We start from the raw sequence: 25,083 nt of genomic DNA on the forward strand, positions 1-25,083 counted from the left end.
CTACAGTTTCCCTTATTATTTGCGTGGTCCTATAGTTCCCCTTATTATATGCGTGGTCCTATAGTTCCCCTTATTATATGCACGGTCCTATAGTTCCCCTTATTATATGCGTGGTCCTATAGTTCCCCTTATTATATGCACGGTCCTACGGACCGCGCAAATAATAAGGGAAACTATAATAAGGGGAACTATAATGCGTGGTCCTATACATTATACTTGTAGGCTTTTCCCATGAATGATAGATAAAATACCCACAGAAAAACAAGCTTCTTAATAAACATCCTATTCATACGTAGTCATAAACAAAACAATGTAGTGCATAATATGTAATTTCCTATAAAAAAAAAGGTGATTTTATTTTATATCATTTTTGTATAGCTTTGAATAAAACTTTTTCTTAGGGAGTTTATAGTGTTTTTGTCACAAATATTTCAAACGTAATTATAGATTGTATTCACTCAAAACCCGAGAATATACTAGTTGAAAGTGTGCCTTCAGAGAATAACTATCTGAATGTCTTTTGGCACAAATATTGATTATATTTTTGTTCTTTGATAAGATATGATAGTTAAATGTTTTCCTGAAAAGATTTCAAGACTTGAATATTTGCCAGTTATTACAGTAATTGGAGAACATCTGTGTTATAGTATTTATTTTGAAACCGCATCAATAAGCTATTTTCAATGACGTTTTATGGTTAATATTTAGTCATTGCATGTCTTACGAAAGTCATGTCAATGCCTCGAGAAAAACTTAAAATGAAAAAGCATTAACCAACACTTTATCTTTCTGTCTGTCTGCGTTTTCGTTGACTTGTGCAAAACATAAAGGGACGTAAATTCTTCAAATTAATGGATATGAAAAACGTCATACATAATAGTTAATAGAACTGATCCAATAGTTATAAAGAAAGCACTGGAATATAATGCGTTTATAAACAAACATATTTTTACATAACATTGGCACAAAACTAGTAAATCTTTAAGAGTTGAAATGAAAAATATCTATCATGATTCTCAGTTTGCCCCTGATGAAGAAAAGTCCAGATTTTTAAAGCGCTCGGGGTTTTGTCTGCTATTGATCAGGAAAGGAACAAAGAACGTACCTGTTTGGTACCTGGTTTTGTTCAATGCGATCTTTTGAATAACTTGCGCTGACTCAGTCAGAAGATAATTGATTTCGTAATAGTAGTTTGTAACATCAACTGAAATCCTGAATCCAAATGACTGAACATTTTAGAAAGTTTTGACTCGATATTTTAAAATGATGAATCTTTGTCGAACCGATGTAAACAACGACAAAAATAAACATATTTTACAATCGATATTCCATAATTAATTTACAGAGCACTGTAATATAAATATTTACATTATCTCGGAAGCTGAAACATATTTTATGTACTCCTATTTGTTGTTATTAATGATCAAATAAGAATTTTAAAAATTGAAGCCCAGACGTTCAAGCCCACAATGTTTCTATATTATTATACTAGTATACTAGTTTTCCACATGCAGTTTGGTGGATAACTGGAAGGAGACAGGGTATTCCCAAAACTGTTTGGGTGTTATTACCGCGATTATTTATATCCCAGTAAAATTCTACCTTTTGAGTTTCTACACCTGGTGCAATTTTATTATTGATCTCTCAAGGACGTACTGCTCGGACAACACTTCCAAAAAAACTGAAATTCTTAAAGCAGCTTTAAACAGTTGACAAAACCATCTCTACAGTTTATTTAATTGGAATTATGAAACTCACGAAACGATGGATGAAATGCATCGTATTTAATGTGGTATAAGATGGCTAGTACTGTCTGGTTTCTCAACAATGTTGGTGTAAGTTTGTTGCTTGTAGTGTGATACGGTTATCATACAAAAACGTCCCGTTATTTTGAAACAATATATATATATATTAAAAAAGATCGTCTGCATACATCACCTCTCATATTCCCAAACTTTCCATGAAGCATAAGTGCAAACAGGCCAACGCACTGTTATAGCAGTGTTATTCTGGACTTAAAAAATCAAACATTAACTTTAGCAAAACACATATCCGAGGTCTTTTCTACCTTTTAATTGTTTTAACAAAATAGATGAAAGCAAGTACAGGTTTTTCTTTGTTGTTAAAGTAATTTCTGAAATAAAATATTAAATACATTTTATATAACTATCAAAGATGCACATATGTAGGAAAAGTATGATAAATTGTAATTTGTTAGAATTGGTATTATTTAAAGACGAGACAGGTTAGAAATTAGAATTTCTTTAAATTATCAGAAAACTAGTGACTCAGAATATATAAACTAAGTACACTGAGTTTACAAGAAATACACACAAAAAAAGACTAATCAAATTAATCACGAGAAACACTGAAGTGAATAACATGGAATTTCTAATCGTAAGGAGATAATGTAATCAGCATCAGCCTTCGGTTTGATGTTTTCGAGGAATAAGGCCTTGTGTTTAAACGCCTTCATAAGTTAAAAAATTACGAACTGAATTTAGTTCATTGTAATAAAAGAACAAATTGCAACTTTAAACCTTACATAATGGGTTAATTAACGTTTGTTTCTCGTATGTGTTCGAGTTTAGTATATTGTTAGATAACATAATAAAATCACACACGACTTAAATTTATACACGAAAACACTACTGACGATCGACTTTAGTTAATCAAGAAAAAACATGCTATGCGTAACTCAATGCGAATCTTAAAATACAACTTATTCAATAAACGTTAGGTGTAATTTATTAATTACACACATATATATATATAATAATTCTAGCTTGATTTCGACATTTATTATGTTTTGTTGGTAAAGCTATTTTTAATCAATAACTCCTGAAGTACTTCTGTACACCTTTTGTATAAAATAGGAAAGTAGGTAAACTCTTTGTCAAACCATCTAGTCCTTCTAACTGAATAATACCATATATTATCAATTCTTTACAAGATATTAAAACTTATGTAATTGAGCTTTCGAGTCTTCTAAGTGAGATTCTTTCAGATAAGATCCAAAAGTAAATGTTCGTTCGTTTTGGTATTGAGCCTGATTCCTTATTATTCTGGCTGGATTGTACGGAGAAAGAAAGAGAGAGAGACAAGAAACATCAAATCCTAGTTATCTGTTTTGGCCACGTGTTATACATGTCAAAGTAACATAGTTATTCCTAGTTATCTGTTTTGGCCACGTGTTATACATGTCAAAGTAACATAGTTATTCCTAGTTATCTGTTTTGGCCACGTGTTATACATGTCAAAGTAACATAGTTATTCCTAGTTATCTGTTTTGGCCACGTGTTATACATGTCAAAGTAACATAGTTATTCCTAGTTTTAGCCAAGTGTTATACATGTCAAAGTAACATAGTTATTCCTTATCTGTTTTGGCCACGTGTTATACATGTCAAAGTAACATAGTTATTCCTAGTTATCTGTTTTGGCCACGTGTTATACATGTCAAAGTAACATAGTTATTCCTAGTTATCTGTTTTGGCCACGTGTTATACATGTCAAAGTAACATAGTTATTCCTAGTTATCTGTTTTGGCCACGTGTTATACATGTCAAAGTAACATAGTTATTCCTAGTTATATGCTTTGGCCACGTGTTATACATGTCAAAGTAACATAGTTATTCCTAGTTATCTGTTTTGGCCACGTGTTATTGGGCCTGATTCCTTATTATTCTGGCTGGATTGTACGGAGAAAGAAACGTCAAATGACGATCATTCCCTTTGTACAAAATATTTAATAGCTTGATAGGTTCAAAACGCACTACAAAGATCTACTGAAAATAAGTTTTTTGAAGTGATGGCTTCTGAGATTTCAAGACTTAGACCACTTGTACTTCCTAGAAACGCCTTGATGCTCTATAAATCACCAGCTTAAAAACCAGTGGTAACGTCTCAGATCATGGAAAACATTATCCATGCTTTATTTCCAGCCTCTCGAAAATCCGTATAATTACAGGTAACAAGGACTGATTATCAAAAAACTAAATCAAATATAGTTGAGGATATTTACTGCAAGTTTAGTAAATATGACAGTTATATTCTATATATAGTATACGAATGGTTGCGTGAGGCGCGTATTACCTTCTTTGTGCAGTAGAATATTTTGAAAGGTGTTTGAATTCTTTCCAGTCATGTTCATGTGTACCAATATTTTGTGTTCTTTAGTATAAATTCTATCACTGAACGCATAATTCTGTACTACACTATGTAAATAGTATAATCAGTTTTGTTTACTTTTGAGACTAAGCATTCTGTTTTGAGACCACAAGCTTATAGCACAGTAAATTATTTAACCTCTATTGAATATTTCTAAAGTACATTTAACCAAATGTGGCGTAAGGTGCGACTTCCATTACTTAATGATTGATAATGGTTAACCTTCCAAATGTACTGATCTAAATATATATATTTTAGTCTTTGATTTTCCTTTGAAATATCTTGATTGTATTTTCACCTGTAGTCTCGTTAGTTATCGTTATGTTAAACTGTCTGTGTATTCACATGCGTTAGTCTGATACGATTTCCTAAAAATGTACTTTCTGTCATGATTGGATCATCTCATGAGAATATAAAGCTCTCCTCAGCTGTTGTTTTAGTTTACGATGTGGATGAATTATTCAGCTATAAATTTGTAAAAGTGGTACTGTAAAATAGTGCTGTTGTATGTGTTTCTTACGTTGGCATTTGTTGTATCCAAATCTTAAATGATATTTTGTACAAAGGTGGGTATTTTTATTATTTTTTGCCTCTTTTGAGGAGTCTCGTAAAGTTTTTTCAAAGGGTTGGTTTCTTTCGTCTGTAGTCTCTTAGCGAGCACAGATCTGATTCTATTATCTTGAATTTAAAATTATCATATTGGTTTAGTTCGTTGTTAAGCACAAAGCTACTTAGTAAGTTATCTGTGATCTGCCCACAGCGGGTATCAAAACCCGATTTTTAGCGTTATAACCCCTCAGACTTATCGTTGAGACAGCGGGAAGCATTCTCATATTCAAGATCTATAATGCCAAATTTAAAGCTAAAGTTCAAGTAATTAAGTTAAATTTGAAGTCTTAAAACGATAAAGTAACTGTTAAAAACAGCATCAAGAAGTTGTAAATATATATACATCATGTTTTTTGTGAAAATAATTGCTTCTTTTTTGTTTCCACCGCTAGGAAATGAAACCCTGATTTTGCGTTGAGTCAGTAAACTTACCGCTGACCTACCGGCCTTTCTACGGTGATTCAGGTAAACCCACGACTCCTCCGTCTGTTCAGTGTATTTACTTATATCTTGTGATTCCACTACTTTAAAACACAGATACTTTTTCTACATACCTTATTTCTACTTGCCAGTCAGGTCCACCTTCACTTGTGTGTTTGTTTGATTTAAAGTTTCGCGCAAAGCTACACGAGGGCTATCTGCGCTAGCCGTCCCTAATTTAACAGTGTAAGACTAGATCATCACTAGTCATCACCACCCACCGCCAACTCAATTATTTTGTTTTCCAGCCACTAAAAAGCATAAAACTTTAAGTTTGGAAACTCGGGATTGCTGATTAAATGTATTAGGATTAAGGAAATCTTTTCGGAACAGATTTGTTTATTACAGGTATTTATTTCTTCGTGTTTGACTTGGTCTGCAACATAGTTCAAGGTTGCTTAGCACCAAAGATTGCGAACTAGAAGACAGCCATCATGAGTTTCTGGTTTTGTATTAAGTCTGTTTTTATTTTCGTTAACCATATTATGATTATCAGTGTTAGACCACTAATGTGCATTTATGAGACCACCAACAGTGAGACCTAAATGGAATTTCACTGCTATGTAGAAGTGCAATTGACTAGAAGATGGAAGCCAACTAGCTACACAAGGATATCCCAACCAGGAGGATCTTTAAGAACCAAGAATTACCTAAAGGGGCTGCAAAATGCCTTTCTTCATGTATTCCAGGAAGTAAAGAAGATTATGGTGATGCTAGAAAATCTCATTTCCAAAATCAAGATATAGGTAATTTCATCCATAAATATTTCAATAAATTTCATTGTTTTTGTCATTTCTGGGCTAGACATAGCCTAGTAGCTAGCGTATCAGGCTGTGGCTCGTAGTGTCCAGAAGTTGATACACGATTTTCATTTTCAGCTGTGGGTGCGTCATGAAATTGGCATTCAACCACATTAATAGCAAATTGACAAACAAAGATTTATAAGTATATTAAAATGGTTTTGTTTTTGGGAAACACGCTATACATTTCAACAGGACCTGAAGACGACAGCCCAATGTTGTGTTGCAACATATAGTATGTTCCACAAAAATATAACCACTTTATTATGCTTATAAATCATTGTCAGTCAATTTGCTATTATATTAGCCTAATGTGCTTCCATACACTAGTATTTTACAACATTAACTGGTTCAAAGAGTCTCAAAAGTCCTTGTAACAGAAGATGCTGTTGGCTTGTTACCTTTCCCATTGTCAGTAATTCAAAATTATGAATTTTTATACCTAAATAATAGGGGTCTCTGACCTAGATGTTTAACCCACGTGCACGCAATGTGTCATTCAGTGTGAAAACTCTAACTCCAATCAGTATTATTCTTTAAGTTCAAGTAGGGACAATAACGATATTTTCAATAATCTAGTTAACCTGTTATTCTGTGCATCCTTATGTTTCTACTTGATATTCATGCGAAGTGCCACTTTCATTTTAGATTTCCTCAAGTTTAAGTCCAAGTACGATTAAGTAACTGGTCGGTTAAAAACCAATTACTATTATTTTTCTTATTTTTTTTTACTTACAGTAGAACCTCAATTAACAGGCACCATACTATTAAAGGCAGACCTTTTCAGCCTCTTTCTTTTTTCTACTATTTGTAACCAAAATAAATATTGCAATAACTGGCATCTGAATATTCCAGATTAAGGGAAGTGTCTTTAGTCTCGTTCTGAATACAGGCACTCGATAAAGCTGGCAGTTAACTTTGTATGCCTGTATGGTATATCCCGCTAAATTCTAAACATCCCAGAAGGATGCTCAAAATTCAAACTCTTGCGATGCTTATTGGATCTGCTCTGAACTACATACTGTAATAAACGCTTTGATAGATTCAAAGTGCAATCTTATTACTCTGGGGAGTTCTTGTTGTACACACTGTAGAATACATAAGCTGATAAATTCCACATTATGTTCTCGGAGCAGGGGTCAAGTCTGCTTATTTTTTTGCACATGCTTTGTTGTTCTTGAGAGTATCCTATTACGGTGTCATGCAAAGATTGTAATGACACAAACGGTGATTTTTTGCATTATTTTCAGTGGATTTCTACTTCAGTTGTTGAAAGTAAAATAAACACAAAATAAATGTGAAGTGTTTAGCAGTTCAAACTCTGAAGAGAAATACTTTGAAACTTTGTAACCAATATAAAAAGGGCACAGCTAATTCACCTCCTGTTTACAGCGCTCCGTGTGATGGCAAGTGCAACCCATGAACACCTGTGACCTGCAGACACCAAACAAATGGAGAACCTTAAAATTCAGAAATTTATTACGATCAATATGGAATCCAGCTTTACGTGGCTCATTTTTTTATATAAACGGCACCTTGCTATAAAGGGCATTTGGACGCAGTCCGAAGGATGTCCTTAATGTGGAGGTTTTATTGTATTAGTGGCTTACTTCAATTAGTCGCAGAAGCTTTAAAAACTTTCTTGGTTTCTATTTATTCATACAAAGAAACGAACACAATGAGATGAAGCCTATAAGCTAAAATTCCATTCAGTTCTTTTACTATTTTAATCAATACTTATCGATTTCAAATTTAGTCATAACTAACTGAACGTGATTGATAAAATTCTTCAAATTACCGTGTTACCTTACAAGAAAATTATGCTCTTTGTTTTATAAAGCTATATATGATAATCATTCATAATTTACAAATATCAACAGTTCTTCAGTTTGCTTACCAGTAAACAAAACGCAACTGATAGTACTTTTACCTAGTTTGCTGTTTAGCATTAAGTGTATTTAAGGAATTAGTTCATTGTTGGCATTTTTCTGTAACACTTTTACATGTCTCTACTGAAGCTTCAAAATGGTTTTAAATGTATCGGTTACCATTCAGCCAATAGATGGCGCTGAAGTAAAAGCTTGACAATTACAATTTTCAGACTCCCCTTTTTCCATATCTTGATAATCAAAACCTGACTAAACACTTTCTTTTTTCCTTTTTGAAAAAAGAAAACTAGCAAAAACTGAAATGTATTGCATGCATTGTAAGTATAAATGGAGGTCTTAAGCAAGTGAATTCTTTTAGTGTAGGTTTAAATAGTGTTTGGGGCATCTTAGTAATTATCTATGATGTTTTCTTTTCTTTTGTGAACGTTTCGATCTTAATCTTTGACCATCATAAAAGGTTCCTGAATGAATCCTCAAATGTGTGAAACACCTGCAAGTTTTCTATGAGTGAACTGTGATTGTGTAAGTGGAACTAAGATGGCGGAACTCTAAAATGGACTACGCCCATTCAAACTCTGTTCACAGCTGTGTGCTAATGTCATTATTTTTGTTGTTGTCACGGTCTGCTACCACTGTGTGAACTTCTGATCTCCAGTCGTTGTGTATGTTCAACTATGCTTTTCAATTTCTGTGTTTTATAAAACAAGCTTCAGTTCATTATGTAGTTGCCAACAGTCATGAGATCTCGATATTTTCGTTTATCCTCATTGAGTATACACAACGAATGGAATTAATTTTTTCAAGTTTCGGTTTTTTATTAACTTTAAAATTTAAACTTTGTTCTCCAAATAAATCACCAAAACTAAAACACAAGCAAAAAAGTAGCTCATACCCATGTAAAAGTAACGGAGCTTTGATGCTACAGTTTTGATAGCAAGTATTTGCTTTGAAGGGTAATCGTTTCTACAGTAACAATTTTCTAAGGATGAAATTCCTGTGTCAAGTGAAATATATACTTGTCTTAACAATGTTTAAAAAATGTTAATAAATTACAAAGGAGGACTGGCAAGATCTGTGATAGATTTCCAGTTTCAGAGTTAGTATTCAAGTGGTAAGTCAATGAAATACACAAAAACAATGAATTATTTTGAAACAACTTCAGGTCAGTCGGGTCAACAAATACAAAGAGTCCTTTTGTCCAGGAATAATTGTGTAAAATAAAATTCTTATGCAAATAAGATTATTAGAAAAAAATCATTTACCCTACTTAACTACAGGATAATTTCATATAAATTATGATTCTATTTGAATATTTTAATATTTTATAGTATTATTTCAATAAAAGAACATTTTAATCTAATACCGAAAAAATGTACAAAAAAAAGCTGGAGTTTCCTCTTCATTTACCATAGTGCCAAATCCACGAGTTTAATATAAAAATGCCTCCATATTGTATTTCATGACATATCAAACTATCAAAGCAATGCTAGTTGAGAAAGGGCTCATATGCATGGGTCACGGGTGAATAAACCTATGTGAGCATAATGAAGCAAAACAAAATATTACTATGAATATGGCACAAAAGAGGAATTTGGACTATGTAAGAAGTATTTTCACGCATGTGGCTTTGTTTTATTCCTGTTGCATGTTCTACAATGCATGAAATGAATTTCATGTCATCTAAGAATACCAGTTACGAGTAGTGTGGAAGCGATTATGCAGTGTCAAAATCATTTAAACGGTTTCATGTCCAGTGTTGGCTTTAAGTTCAATAAATGGATTAGCGACTGCCTGAAGCTTCACAATATTCCAAACATATTATTAGATGCTTGTTTGTTTTTATTTGCTATCGCAGTTGTTTAATACCTTAAAATAACAACTTATAGTTGGGATTGTCGTACTTGTTCACGTGTCTTAAGAACACTATGAAATACACTTACTGAAAGCTGTTTACTCTCATTACTGTGTTAGGTGGCCCGGCATGGCCAGGTGGTTAAGGCACTCGAATCCCCGTCACACCAAACATGCTCGCCTTTTCAGCCGTGGGGGCGTTATAATGTGACGGTCAATCCCACTATTCGTTGGTAAAAGAGTAGCCCAAGAGTTGGCGGTGGGTGGTGATGACTAGCTGCCTTCCCTCTAGTCTTACACTGCTAAATTAGGGACGGCTAGCGCAGATAGCCCTCGTGTAGCTTTGCGCGAAATTCAAAACAAACAAACAAATACTGTGTTAGTAGAAATTTTAAGAAATCCTAAAACAAGATCACAAAAACCTGACCATATATATATTGTTAAAGCCCCTAGTTGTTACTTAATACAACACGAAACAAATTAAGCTATTAATTAAGCAAATAATTATCATGTGTAAGATAATAGTGTGGTTGAAGCGTCTGAAACACTAATCTAATAACAAAAACGCTCCCAATGGTTCAGCGGTAAGTCTGATGGCTAAAATCGCCAAAAATCGGATTTTGATACCCACTATGGTCAGAGCACAGATAGCCCATTGTATAGCTTTGTGCTTAATAATAAAAACATTATAAAATGACCATTATTGCAGTAATATAGATCTTGGAAGCCACAAACTGTAATTTTGAAGGCACTTATACTTAGATAGTTATATTCCACTATTAACTTAATTAAGTACGGCCGGAGGTTATTTAAGTAAACTTTAGTAAAACTTCACAATATTGATAATATCTTATATGATAGAGTCTGTGCAAAATATATTCTAAATTTGTACCTTATAAAATAATAAAACAAAAAACTAAATAAAAACGTATTTCCTGGTGCTGTTAACTTGATAATAAACTGAAATCGCACTAATTTTATTCGACCACATAACTGCCAACTCTCCTCATGCAGCTCTAAAGGATTTTTGTGCCTCTAGGCTGCTTTCAACGTGGTCTTGGAAGCCGAAGTCTACGTACAGCTGATGGTCTGTGGAATTAGTTACGATGATTCGTGGTATAAGATTGACTTAGCCAACCCTCGAAGTGGGACAGTAGTGTGTAATTATGTCTTCAGACTGAGTGGAATCGACGAAAGACGAGGAAAATCCAAGAACAATACTGAATATGGAACATTTTATTATAAAGTACGATTATTTCTCAGTATTTTAAAATATGGTTCAATGGTTACTTTTACAATGCTTCCAAATGAGATCAAAATTCTACAACTCACAGAATCATACTATTCAAATAGTTTCGCATCTTTCTAGCTATATTCCTGTTAATTTTCTACATCAAGTAGTTCATGTACCTTTGACCTCATGTGGGTCAGCGATAAGTTTACAGAATCTTACCATGCTAAATTCCGGGTTTCAATCCCTCGCGATGGATAGAGCACAGGTAGTTCATTTTGTAGCTTTGCGCTAAAAACAAGATCAAGAACACCATGTACATCTCATATCTGAAAAGGTATTCACTCTAAATAAACAAAGATTTCTGCAAATCAATAAAGCTGTAATGATTGAGCTCGCCGCTTTTCGTCTCTTTCTGCTACATCCTCTGGCTGAAATAAACATTTCTTTATAGAACTAGTTGAATTGCACTTTCAAATATTTTTCGTATCTCCATTCATTCCTCTCCTAAAAACTCCTATAGGAATATTTCCCATCTGTAGCTATCCTTCGTTGACATTCGTGATTAGATCTTGGCGATTAATTGGTGATATATTTTCTCGAATTAGTCAGGCTTGACATAACTTGTATTTTGTCTTGAACAAAGCCTTGATTTGGAACAATCGGAAATGATTCAAATTATTCTTTATTTATGAAATCTCAAGAAATAATATCAAATACATTAAGTATCTTATAAATGCTAACTATAAAGGTTTGTTTGTTTGTTTTTAATTATGCACAAAGCTACACAAGTGGTTTGCCCACCACGGGTATCGAAACCCGGTTTCTAGCGTTGTAAGTCCGCAGACATACCGCTGTGCCACTGGGGGGCAACGATAAAGGATTTAAAGCTTTATATTTTACACTTACAGACTTATTTTGCTTAGGTCATATTTATAACGTTTTTGTAACTCTCTATTATTCAACTAAGGATTTTTTTTATATAAAATGATTAAATACTTTTGAGGAATATGTAAATAACTAAGCTCTGATATTTAAAAAATTTGTCAATTATACCAGTGCCTCTTGTTTACACCTGAAACTGTTTAATATTAAATTAAAATCGGATGATTTTCCTCTGCTATTGGAAAGGTTCAGGCCAATAAACAGAAGTTTTTTAAATATATTTATAAATATATAAATGTGTAAGTGCAAGGACTTGATATCATTTTATATTTATTATCATGTATATAATTCTCTTATTTCTAAGTAAAGACTCGGGAATTCAGTTCCACCCATATATTATGTATAATGCTAATGTACTAGTAATATTTAAATATCGCCCCTATTATCAGATTTTTTCATTTATATTATGTTTGTTTGTTTTGAATTTCGTGCAAAGCTACACGAGGACTATCTGCGTTAGCCGTCCCTAATTTAGCAGCGTAAGACTGGAGGAAAGGCAGCTAGTCATCACCACCCACCGCCAACTCTTGGGCTACTCTTTTTATCAATGAATAGTGGATTGACCGTCACATTATAACGCCCCCACTGCTCAAAGGGCGTTCATGTTTGGTGTGACCGGGATTCTAACCCACGACCCTCAGATTGCAAGTCGAGCGCCCCAACCACCTGACCATGACGAGCCATTAAAAATATTTTTTTTTAATTATCAGTTTTCTAACGTGATTTTTTTCACCCAAAAGAATATTGCTATAAAGAGGCTGTTGATGTGTTTTTGATGTTTTTAAATTTTTTAGAAATAATAGTCATGGAGCTTGTAGAAACATTAAAAAAAGTTTATTAAAACAATTTCATGACCAAAAAACACAAATAACAATCTTTAAAGTCTCAAAATTCCATAAGTGAAATAAGTTTCAACTTTTTGGAGCCATGACAAATATGATATACCCACTGTATAATAATTCTAAAGGTAAGTTTCGCACATAAATACTTACTCTATATGTCACCAAACGTCCACTAAGTTTAATAGTTCATTTGAATCTTAAAAAATATGTCGAATGTTGAGACAAACGTTTTTCTATGGAGTGTTGTTACGTTATCACAAGTTCCGTTCAACTGGCGTAGCATTACCACTTATTATGGCATTTTTCAGGAATATTCACCTTTATGGTTGTTTACTTTTATACCTGATTCACCAATTTTCAACGTAATATTAAAAGCTGTAATAAAGTTCATGGTTTAAACATGAACAATTTTATTTTATATTCCAAAATGAATAAGCTGCTTTATTAGTAAATGAGATTCTGTTCCAATTATTGTTTGAAGCTTATTAGTGAAATTGGCCATAACATATACTTAACAAAATAATAAGTATAAACCAATGATACATTACTTTTTAATGCCTCTTTTTGCGGGATTAATGGAGGTTTCACAAAAAAGTTTAAAGAAAACATGCTCATTCTAGTTCCTACCTTCCCTTGAATTTTTTGTAACTCGTCTCAACAACAAAAATGTGAGCTTTTTGAAAATGTTATTATATTCTGCGAATTTCATTTGAAGTTTTATAAATGATTAAGGAAATGCTTTGTTGAAATTCATTTGTTTTTAGTGTCTGTTTTGGTAACAGCTCTAACCCTATTGTGATCTATAGTGATTTCATTATTTGTTGTTTGCTTTATGTTCTGAAATGTGCCAAAGCAATAAGATATACTAGGTCAAATGTAGAAAGACGTTACAATGTTTAATTTATTCCAAAATGTATTCTTAAACCATATAAGCATTATTCGGTATCCGAAAAATATCCTTGATGAAATGAAACAAACAGTGTTTGTAAACTGTTAAGACTAATGATGTTTACATTAGAGATTCGGGAAAGGAATGTACATTAAATCAATGATCTTGACATGCAGTTGCTTTACTTTTTTTGTTGCCGTCCATATGGGAAACAACTACTTTTAACGTTAAACAGTACTTCCTGGGGATCATTTGCAAATATTATGTCGTTGCTTGTTGTATTCAGAAATACAGAAGAAATTTTGTTTAATATTTTGTGGCTTCTAGCTCCATCCTTGAGCTGCTTGTGGGTAGCTTGAATGCTCTACCAGCCTTATGCAGAATGTTGTTGCTCTGTCATACCTGCCTAACCAGCTTTCTCACTATCTTTCGTGTACGAACCATCTGTGACTATGAAGACAAATGACTGTCCACCATAGTCTTTAATTGGTGATGACAGCTTTTTCTGTTTCACCCTTTGACCTATCTCTAAATATTCTCTCTAGGCAGATTTCCAAAGATCCCAGTGGTGCATTATGTTTACTCCACATGGGGACAACTGATATCTGGTGGTAATGAACTGTCTCAGTGGTGGCTGTATAGCTCCTGTTCAAATATGAATGTCTCCTGGTTGCCTTTTAAGCAATCCCTTGTTTGGTTAGTGTCTGCATTATTGTTGCAGAGCTGGAATGTCCCAATTGCATAGGGTAGTTACTCAATGACGATATGTATAATCTTTATCCTGCAAGGTCCTAGTGAAAAGTTTTGTTTGTAAGAACTGTTGATACTTTGTGAAGCTGCTGAGGCTTGTGAAGGGTAATAGGTCTTTGATTCGGGTGGCTGAAGTACATCCCATGATCAGTTTTAGACATGTATATTGTATATTTTCAATCTAATTTAGCTGTATAGTACTCATACTGATTATTGGTAATACATAATCTAGGATGGAGCAGATAATACTTTAGTAGAGAATAAGCAACATACATTCTTCAGCTCTATTTGCTGCTGCCACTTTCAATCTATTGATGCTTTTGGTCGCACTTGTTTCCATAGTGTTAATGTGGATGATGAAGTTGAGTTATTTGTCATAGATTATCCCAAGGTATCTCAGTGTTTCTTCCAGAGGGATAGCAGTGCCCGCAAAGGATGGTGATTTGACCTCAGCAGCGTTTCTGTTGTTGAGTGTGCAGAAAATGGCTATGGCTTTGGCAGGAGTGATAACCATTCATGTGTCATTGTACCATTTGCTCACCCTGCTAATAGATGGTTGCATCTTCTTTTCTTAACTTTAGATTTACTAGAGCCACTGCTATAAAACAGGGTGTTGTTATCAAAAGTTAGCACATAGCATCTGGATGGACTGTCAAGGCAAGTAGATGATGAAGAAAACTGGCGATAATGCCATTCTTTGAGGCAGATGAGTGTTGATAGTGATCCAGTATATTTAGCATCTTCCATGCTTCAAGATGCATCTTCTGTTAGTGCAGCTATCACACACCTTACACGTGTTACACTGATTCCCATTCTAAGCATTTCATCACCAAGAATAGGGACTCCATTCTATACATTTTAGAGATTTAAACTACTGTCATGGTGTTTTGAAGAGTTTCAAAGCTTTCTCGTGTATCATCTGTGATTTAAGCAGTGTTGACCAGTTTTCTTCCACTGTGACAACCAACTATTGCTGATAGTAATAGTGGTTAAATATAATAAGCAAGCCTTCAAGTTACATGGCCTTCATGGAAGTGTTCTTTCACGGGTTTGAGTAAGGATTTGATAAAGGCATCAGCCTATATTTCAAAAATGTTACCTGTCGCTCAGCTACATTGATGCACCAATACGAAGTTCAACAGGCTTTGCTTTTGTAAGCTTCTTGCAGGTATAATTTATACGCCATCTCCTTTAGCTCAAGCTTTAGATATATTTATTTCTTTGTGTATCTTGTCCAAGCTAAAGAAGGCTTTATGTATGTAGTTGTAAATCAGACAGGGATTGCTTTATTTTGAGCCTATGCTGCACGTCACCATGGTCACATTAATTGATGTATCTGTGCATGAAGGCCTTGCCTTCACCTATATGGAGTTGGGTTCCGTCTTTATCGTAAACGTCTGAAATCGCCTTGTTTTTGGCTCCTGTGCCAGCCGTAAGCTAGTGGAGGCACAAGATTGAAGTGCTTGTGAAATTGGCCTTGCTGTATAGTTCATTCCGTTTCATGTCAAGTGCTTTGCAAGTTTATTGCTTGTAGAGAGCACTGGCTCTATTTCTTGTAATCCTTGCCTCCTCTGTCTGGGCTGGGTAATGCCTGATCCATATTAACTCAGAATAGGCTTGAATGAGTACTTTCCAGTTAGTATATATATGCTCCTATGACGGGCTGATATGTCTTAGTGACCACTAACTGGACCTAGTTGGACTACAGACCTGATAACATGTGAGAAGATTCTATTATTTTCACTTTTAAACTATATTTTCTGTATCCAAATGTAGGTTTTATTAGATAAGTTTTATTCACAAACTGAAAATAAGTGAAATAATTCAAGCTATAAATAGTTTTAGCATTTTAAATATTTCTATTTTATGACGATGTTAGCTTAAAAATATAGTTCCTATATTGTGGTCATCAAAATGATAAAATATTTAAACATTGACTCACTATAACAGGAATTTGTTTGTTTGAAGTTACGCACAAAGCTACACAATGGGCTATCTGTGTTCTGCCCACCACGGGTATCAAAATCCGGTTTCTAGCGTTGTAAGTCCGCAGGCATACCACTGTGCCACTGGTGGGCTAGAGCATGAAAGAAATGCAAGTTGCATATTTTGAGCATACTGCCATAAGATGTAGTTAAGCCAATATCTTGGATACTCGCTATGGTTCTACAAAGAATAAATTTGTTATATCTAAAATGATAAGCCAGTTATTGTAAATGATTAATAAAGTTAATTTAAGCAAAAATAATAATAATAAATAATTGTTTTAAAAAATAAACAAATTATACTGTGTTTTTCTTATTGTAATTTCGACTTGATGTTATATATACATGACTCTTTAAGTTCATGCGAGTGTAATGATCTAGATGGTTTATGTATAGCGTGAGTGTTAAATTTAGTTATTTTTAGAAGCGATAATTTATCACAGGCTTAATTACGAAACTGTGTACGAATCATACGTTGTGTAATTCAATTATTGTGAAGAGGCGCTTGTTGTATTATTGTGTCATGTTACTAGAAACTTCTAAGTTTTTCTCGTTGTTTCACTTGAGTATCATTGCACCATAATTGCATAGTGTGTGGAAGGTTCTAAGCCTCTGTTCATCTATACATACGTGTACAATATGTAGTTTGAGTTAGTTAGATAGATAGCTAGATCTAGACTGCGTGATCGTGAGTTTAACCATAAAGAGTGTATAGTGGCGACCTTTAAAGTAAAATTATCACAGACTGCATTGTAATAACAGAATACAGAAGAAATAATTTGTCTTGTCAATTGTGTTCTAAAGTAACTGAACCAACACGTGTGGACTTTAAAGAAAAGAGACAAGTATCTTAAGTTCTGGATACAACTGTTGTAGCCAACGGTGTAACGTAAGTGAAATTATCACCGATTGTATTGTAATAACAGAGCAGAGAAGAATAATTCGTCTTGTCAATTGTGTTCTAAAGTAACTGAATTGTCTGTGTGGACATTGAGGAAAGAGACTATTATTTAAAGCTCTGGATACAACTGTGGTGATTAACTGCGTAACGAACATTTGTATATCTTTCTTCACATTTCTAGATTAATAACCTCACAAGGCTAGCTTCGGATGCGATTCTAAATGTAGAATGTGTTTTTTAGTAGTTGAATGTGTTGAAATTCAACAAAATCTACAGAGTTGTGGTATTTCACGCCACGGTCTAAAACTTTCAAATTGATATTGGAAAAGTTATTCACAAAACATTATTGTGAACAACATCTTCAATATTTGAACCTTCAAGGACATATTTTTAATGACTGAATGAAAAAATTGGCTCAGCTAATTGTAACTCCGACGGAAAGCCAGACATTATCTCAAATTATATTACTGATAAGACTGAATCAGTAATAGATGAGTATAGTCCTATATAACAGAATGTCCATAGGCTCTCTATTTGTTATGTGGTTATAATTTCTACAACAACTACAGTTTATATATTAAAAAAGTAACGAAATACAACAACAATAGTTCCTATCTTTAAACTTGTGGTTTAATCAAAACCCTAATACTTTTTGTGAATTTAGAACTGAAGAAGTTTATCTTTGTATAGTATTTAAAATATAATATTAACCGGTGATACGGTAATATATATCTCTAGAAATTAACTTAAAAATCAATTAAAGTATAGAGAAATGTTTGCGTGCTCAGAGCATAAAAATAGTTTGTTTATTTTTATAGTTCAGCCTTTTGTTATTGTAAGATGCATATTTAAAGATAGAGAAAAAGCAACAAACAAAGGAAGCCATAAGGCAGTACTTCCCAAACTTTTTCAGCCCGCGGCACAGTTTTAATGTCCTAAACTTTTTGCGGCACATGTAAATAAGTCCGTATGGCATGACTAGTGGCACCCCCCCCCCCTGACTGACACAGCCAGAAATTACTGTTATAGTGTGTATCATTAATAATAAATTTACATTACTAAATATAAATTACTTAATTATTGCAAAACGTCTGCGGCACACAATTTAGAAAGCACTGCCATAAGGAATGTTTTGGTAAATGTGAAAGGTTTTACTATCTATGATAGGCTAATAACTGTAATTTTACTTGAATGTTAGATTATATCTTTCAACTTAAATTTCGGTGTTATCTTTGTGTTTGCTTCCTCACTACAAAGTACAACTATAATTAACCAAAACCTATTACAAAATGTATGATACGTTCATCAATATTAAAAAACCCAAAATGAATGTTTAGATTTTTCTTTACACACGTTCATAAGTCTACTTCTGAGTGGATTTTGCAGTTACCGTTCGTGTGTAAATGTTGGCCTGCTGCCAAGGCAAGTCGGGTTCAAATTTCTCAGAAAGCCTAATTTTAAAATACATAAACTTTATCCTATACTCGTACACAAAGAGGAAGACAGTACGACTAGGCGTGGTGCGAACATAAAATTAGTTACAGACTTGAACGCGACTCTAGGACAGAGCACCATGTTTGCAAAGAGAGAAAGAACTCAGGACTGGTTGTTTGTGCCAGTATGTAACAGGTACTGCATCTTTGGCTTAATGGCCTTATTGGCATTTGTATAGGACCAGAAACAATAATCCTTTGTTGCTCGTTCATATAAGATGTAGAAATCTCAGTGTACCTTTAATTAAGCAGGAAGCGCCTAAACTAAGAACTGAAAATGTAAAACAAATGCTAAGAAAGTTCATATTTGTTTATCTCGTCTTTGATAGTGTTCATGGTTTACAATATGTTTTGTTTATAATGCTCATGGCTTACAATATGTTATGTTTATAATCAAAACTTGTCATCCAATGGGTCTTTATTCAGTTTCCCAATTTTTACGTTACATGAAGCATTGTTGCTACATTTGGTCATCACATTTTAAATTCAGTGTTATGTGTCTGGTTAAATGTTTCGTACAGGCCTAAAACAAACATAACAGCCACTAAAGATGCGAGGCTCCTACGTTCACATTACCTCTAAAGTTGAGAAAATCACTATCATGACGTTGTAGAACCTAATACATAAATATTGGATGGGTCTAATCCTATGACTATAATGTGTTTAAGTAATAATTATGTGACAAAATCGGGCCAAACAAGCGGCACAATATAAAATACTTGTTTAGATATCAGTGTTCTCTGTACTCGTATGTCGTGCAACCCGCAAAAGCACTAAAATACTTGTTTAGATATCAGTGTTCTCTGTACTCGTATGTCGTGCAACCCGCAAAAGCACTAAAATACTTGTTTAGATATCAGTGTTCTCTGTATTCGTATGTCGTGCAACCCGCAAAAGCACTAGTATATTTCAGCAAAATCATTTTATCTTGGTATGGACGTAAATTTTCAGCATACTGCGAGATTATTTAATAATCTTACTAAGCAGGACCAGAACCTCTACTTTTCAATACATATACGTATGCACAGCTGCTATTTTAGACTTGGCCGTGTTTCAACTTTTCTGCAAGCGCTTTAGGAAAATAAATTTTCTCCTGCCTGTGAATGAAGTCCTGTCCGCAAAAGAGCATGCGTAGTTCATTGAGGGTAAACACGGATTCCCAATGGGAAAATCCACTTACTTCAGAGAATGCACGTTTAAACTGGAGATGATTAACGGTAATTGCTACTCTAGCACCACGTGACTTGTTGATATGTTATTGTCAGCTCTACTAATGTGTCCAGATTCAGATAATCTATATTTTTATCTGAATTTTAATAAGTGTTTTCAACCTGTTCAATAAAATGAACTTCAATTCAATATATATTCCACAATTTTTAAAATATTATCCTGGATTAATGAAATGGAAGACAAAGCCAGTATGTATTGTTGCGTAAAAAAGACCGCTGTACTGTCACAAAGTAACCTGACTCACAGTATGTACGTAGCTAGAACATAAAGATACCGTTTTTCTCTTTCTTTTTTTTTTCAAAACCTTTAATAAGTCGTTTTTCAAGCTTAACTCTATCACGTCATAAAATGCAAGGTAATTTCATCTCACTAGTGATTCATTTAGTGACTGTTGCTTTAGAATCATTATTCTTACAAGAGCTGAACGGGTTAACAGTGTCATGTTTCGTCAGCTATTATGTACTTTTCACACTAGCCAACTTCATAACTTAGAATTATATAAAATGACATCCATACTTTCAACTTTGAAATGTTTTAGATCATTTCTAAATAAAGCATTATTGGTTATAACCGTGACTCAAGTTGTTGTTTATTAAATCGATCAATTAAATTCTTAGCCAGGTTCAGCTCATCTCCCCTTGGGAGGAGGAGGTGGGGTGGGGTGGCAGTGGAGCTTTTCTTGACTCTCCTTAGTGAGTTAAACACATCATACGATTTTTTTAAAAACTGATAATATGAATCTTTAAACCACTAGGGAAAATGAAATTGGGTGGGCCAGAGTGAAATTTGGGGTTTCAAGGCTCACCCCAATACTTCCATAGCGCGGCCCTGTTCTGAACATTATTAGTTATCTCAGATTGTTCGATATAGCAAACTATAACATAAGCCTAATCAACTATTAATTAAAAAACAACATTAAGTAAAGTTTATTGCAAATAAATTCATTAACTTTGTATTCTAGTAGTGCTTTCACCTCGCATATCCACATAAAAGATTTCAAAGCTATTGCATGAATCATTCGGAACATTCGTGGTACACATGTAAACCATATGTTGTCAATTTGTTACTTTATGAGACTTTTTACTGAAAAACGTCTGCAACATCACCGTCGTATCAATAAAAATCATTTTATGGTTTACAAGTGTAATAGCAAAATAGTTCCTGTTGTCCATTAAAAAAAGAGAAATCAAAAACAGCCTCTTTTCGGAATTGCCTCGTTGGAAAAATAGTCTCGAGTATTACTTAATTGTTAATCTTCAATTCGCGTCTTGTTAGAATGTGTTACTTTCTTCTTGTGTTGGTTTAAGCAACAAGCACCTGATGACATCAATCAGTAGACATCTCAGGTTAGACATGTTTGTCAAATCAGATTATTAAGCACGTGATGGAGAAGTAGATTATTATGGACGGTAAAATTGAAGAATTTTGGCTCTCTTTCAACAGGTTTCAAATGTATGTTTAAAAAAACAAAAACAAAGTAAATAATCAGTATTTAGTCTATTCACGAAATTATATCACATAACCCATCGTCTTAGAACACCTATATATTCTGGATATATAGCTTACAAACTATTGATTACATTAATTGTTGATAGGAGATTAAATCATCATTATAAAACAATAATGATTTTAAATATCGCAATACCGTTATCGGTCCTGGTTGTCAACTTATTGTCATGACGGATAATGTCTGTGGTATTAGCAACCAAATGCGTTGGAGATATCCCACCTATCAGACAATATCAAAACGCCTATGTCAATCTAGTCAGCCGTCATCGAAAGTCATTTTAAAAAATTATCAATCAAATAAGGGTACGAAGCTGAGTGCTTACATTGAGTTTAATTATTAGAAAATATAGGGTGGCATAATTTCAATTCATTTCTACTTTAAGAAATTTAAGGGTAACTGCCTTCCTACAACTGGCTGTAGACAGAGAAAGGCAGTAGAAGCTGAGACGTTGTGGGTGTAAGCACTCATCTTCTTACGTTCATTTGATTGATGATTTGTTTTTCTTTATGATTTTCCATGACGGCTGAATAGATTGACATCGGCGTTTGGATATTGTCTGATAGATGGGATATCTCCAACGCATTTGGTTGCTAATACCACAGACATTATCCGTTATGACAATAAGTTGACAACCAGGATCGATAACGGTATTGCGATTTATATATATATATATGTGGTGAAATTCGTGTGAATACTATGCTACAAAGCTAGTTAACAACTACAACTTTTGCTTTAACTTCATATATCAAAAGAATATCAACATATCCTATAAATTAAGTACGATGCATCATTTTTTTACAAATAAAGGTAACAGTATAAAGTTTTCTTTCGAACCTTAATTCTTCTGATTTTGTCAAGTTTAAAGACCAGTAAATTCCAGTGAAAAATTCCTCGAAATTTTTCGCGGAACATTATTGTTCTTATTTGTGACACAATAATATCTGGTCAACGTTAATTCCAAATGACTTGTTTATTACTGATTATGAAAATCCCGATTTAAAATATAACTGCAACTAATCAGGGTCCGAGGATTTTCAGGGGTTGTTTACAACTTTAAGATAAAAATAACTGCATAGTGGTATTTTAATGTTGAGGGAACTTCTGTATTAATAATAATATGATATCGAACCTTACAGTTTGAAGTTTAACCTCGACAGATATATTAAGCCCCCCACCTGGTAGGTCAACGGTAAGTCTGTTGGCTTATAATGCTACAAATCGAGTTTCGATACCCGTGGTGAGCACAGTACAGAGTCCATTATGTAACTTTGTTTATAACAACAAACAAGCCCCCTCCACAATGGCTCAGCAGTAAGTCTATAGGCTTACGAAGCTAAAAAGTGGGCGTCAATACTCGTAGCCCATAGCATAGCTTTGTACTTAACAACAATCAAATAACAAACAAAATATTCGACTAATATTGATGTATTTCGTTTTTGTGGACTTTTATCATATTTGGGAAGAATCATTTAAATAGCCTAACAATAATACAAATTATCATAACAATGATAACAGTTTGTCCCTGAAGAAGAAAGGTCCACCTTTCGAAAGCGCTCGGGTTATAGGGTTTTTATCATTTTGTATGAAGACTTCTTGAACCTACGTGTTTTTCGGACATCATGACCATAATATTCACTTACAAAGTATTAAGGAGGAAGTGATACACAGTACCTAAACATATCATGTCAATGTTTATCACACTCAACTCATTTATTTACCTTCACTCTCTCACATACACGTGAAATCTCGAAGTCACAAGAGTTATATTTTTACAGCATATTAAACGTACAAAAGTTCCTAGTACGGTGTTTCAACTTTCAACAGAATGTCGGTTGTGAAATATACTACTCGTTTTATTTCCATTTCCAATGGTCTGTGCACAAAAGGACGAGGTACCCCTAATTTAAAATCATGAGGCGTGCGAGTGTTTGTCATATAATCAAACTACGTTTCATTCCTCTTAAGATCTCGGTGATTATACGGGAAAGGTAGGAAGGGAAGAAGTTACACCTTTAAATTTGACTAGAGATGTGGCGAGACTTGAAATATTCTAGGCTACAGGTTACATAAATACAGTGTGCTATTATACTTTTGTTTTTTAATAGTATCTGCAAAAAAAACCGCCTTAAACTATAAAGTTAAGGAGGCCGTGTCACCTGCATTGTAATAACGGTAAAAATAATAAATAAAGCACTGTATAATAAGCTACCAAGCAGTATATCACGGACGTTCCTTTTTTGTTTTATGTAATTTGGTTAATTTATTCTGCAAAAAGTAATATATTTTAAACTTCTGTATAGTTCAGTATTCAGACGTTTTTACTTTTCCAGCTTTCTCAAATCTTGACACAAGAATATCACAAAGGATAAGTCCTATGAGATGGGAATTTCGCTTACAATCGACAGCCAAAAAAAGGTATTTACCCTGGAAATTGCCTTACCTGTAGTAGTAGTAGTAGTACAACCATAAGGTATATTGACAGAAATAATTATGCTAAAGCTTCAAGATCGTCTTTTGTCATATTTGAAATGTTTAAACCTTTTATTGTGTGATGCTATTGCACAATATGCAAATGATAATCACTGAACAAGTCTACACTTGTCTTATGTGTACTCTACACATATCGTAAATGGTTATACGTTAGAAATTACATTACCCAATGAAACTGAGAAACCTTCATAATTATGAGGCCAATAATGTTTCGTCACATTGCCTACTGATGGGTTTATAAGTCTCACACTGAAATATTATTAGCGGGACATGCATACATATGTATCGTTTGCCATGCGTCTGATTATCCTTTTCATGAACCTGGTGCTGAATATGTTAACTTGACTGCTTGGACTGACTAAATTTCAGTTTGATGACCTGCCTTTCAAGATTCTGTCTTTGAGGGACATACATGTTTGGATATGATACTTAACAATTCCCCACCTCTTGAATAGGAGTTTTGGTATTAGAGAACAACGACGTATCCATCCTAGTTTAAGAAAGTGCGCATATACAGGATGGTGCCAAGTTATAGTACGTCCAAGCAGTGGGAACTGATCAAATCAATGACAGATACATTGTGTCGATCCTTCGTTCATTCATATCTAACTAATGGCAAAATTATTATACAGCAATTATACCTCACATATTTCAAAATGAATGTGAAAACATTTCCATCTGAAACAACCAAATGACGAGTCTGATGTGTGTATGGACGATTTTTAAATGGCTCTCCTCCACAAACTGAGTAAAAAACTCAGATGCCATCATTTCTTCAAAAGGGGTGTAACCAGCATCCAATTTTTAAGGCTTGCCATCTACACTAATGGGTTGACTATCACTCTTATAACGCTCTCACAGCTTAAGGTGAGGGGAATAATTTGTGATATCGCATGGATTCGCCAACTCCGAAACCTATAGTTCTACCACAGACCCAACCCGAGCCTAAAAGAACAATAGCAACTACAGAATTTAATTTGGATTTGTTTGTTTGTTTTGAATTTCGCGCAAAGCTACAC

General features: G+C 33.9%; 2 long non-coding RNA genes across 3 annotated transcripts in view; one reads left to right on the forward strand and one right to left on the reverse strand.

The window, feature by feature from the left end:
• The window catches only part of LOC111085311, a 151,545-nt gene that overhangs the window by 37,068 nt on the left and 89,394 nt on the right, over window positions 1–25,083 (reverse strand). The window lies entirely within an intron of this gene.
• Window positions 18,710–25,083, forward strand: part of LOC111085313 — a 9,396-nt gene continuing 3,022 nt past the window's right edge. Inside the window, exons 1-2 of the long non-coding RNA XR_002610153.1 lie at window positions 18,710–18,970; window positions 23,905–23,989. This is a non-coding gene — a long non-coding RNA (uncharacterized LOC111085313). The remainder of the gene's footprint in view (window positions 18,971–23,904; window positions 23,990–25,083) is intronic.

This window comes from Limulus polyphemus, unplaced genomic scaffold (assembly GCF_000517525.1).
Source record: "Limulus polyphemus unplaced genomic scaffold, Limulus_polyphemus-2.1.2 Scaffold326, whole genome shotgun sequence".
Lineage (NCBI taxonomy): Eukaryota > Metazoa > Arthropoda > Merostomata > Xiphosura > Limulidae > Limulus > Limulus polyphemus.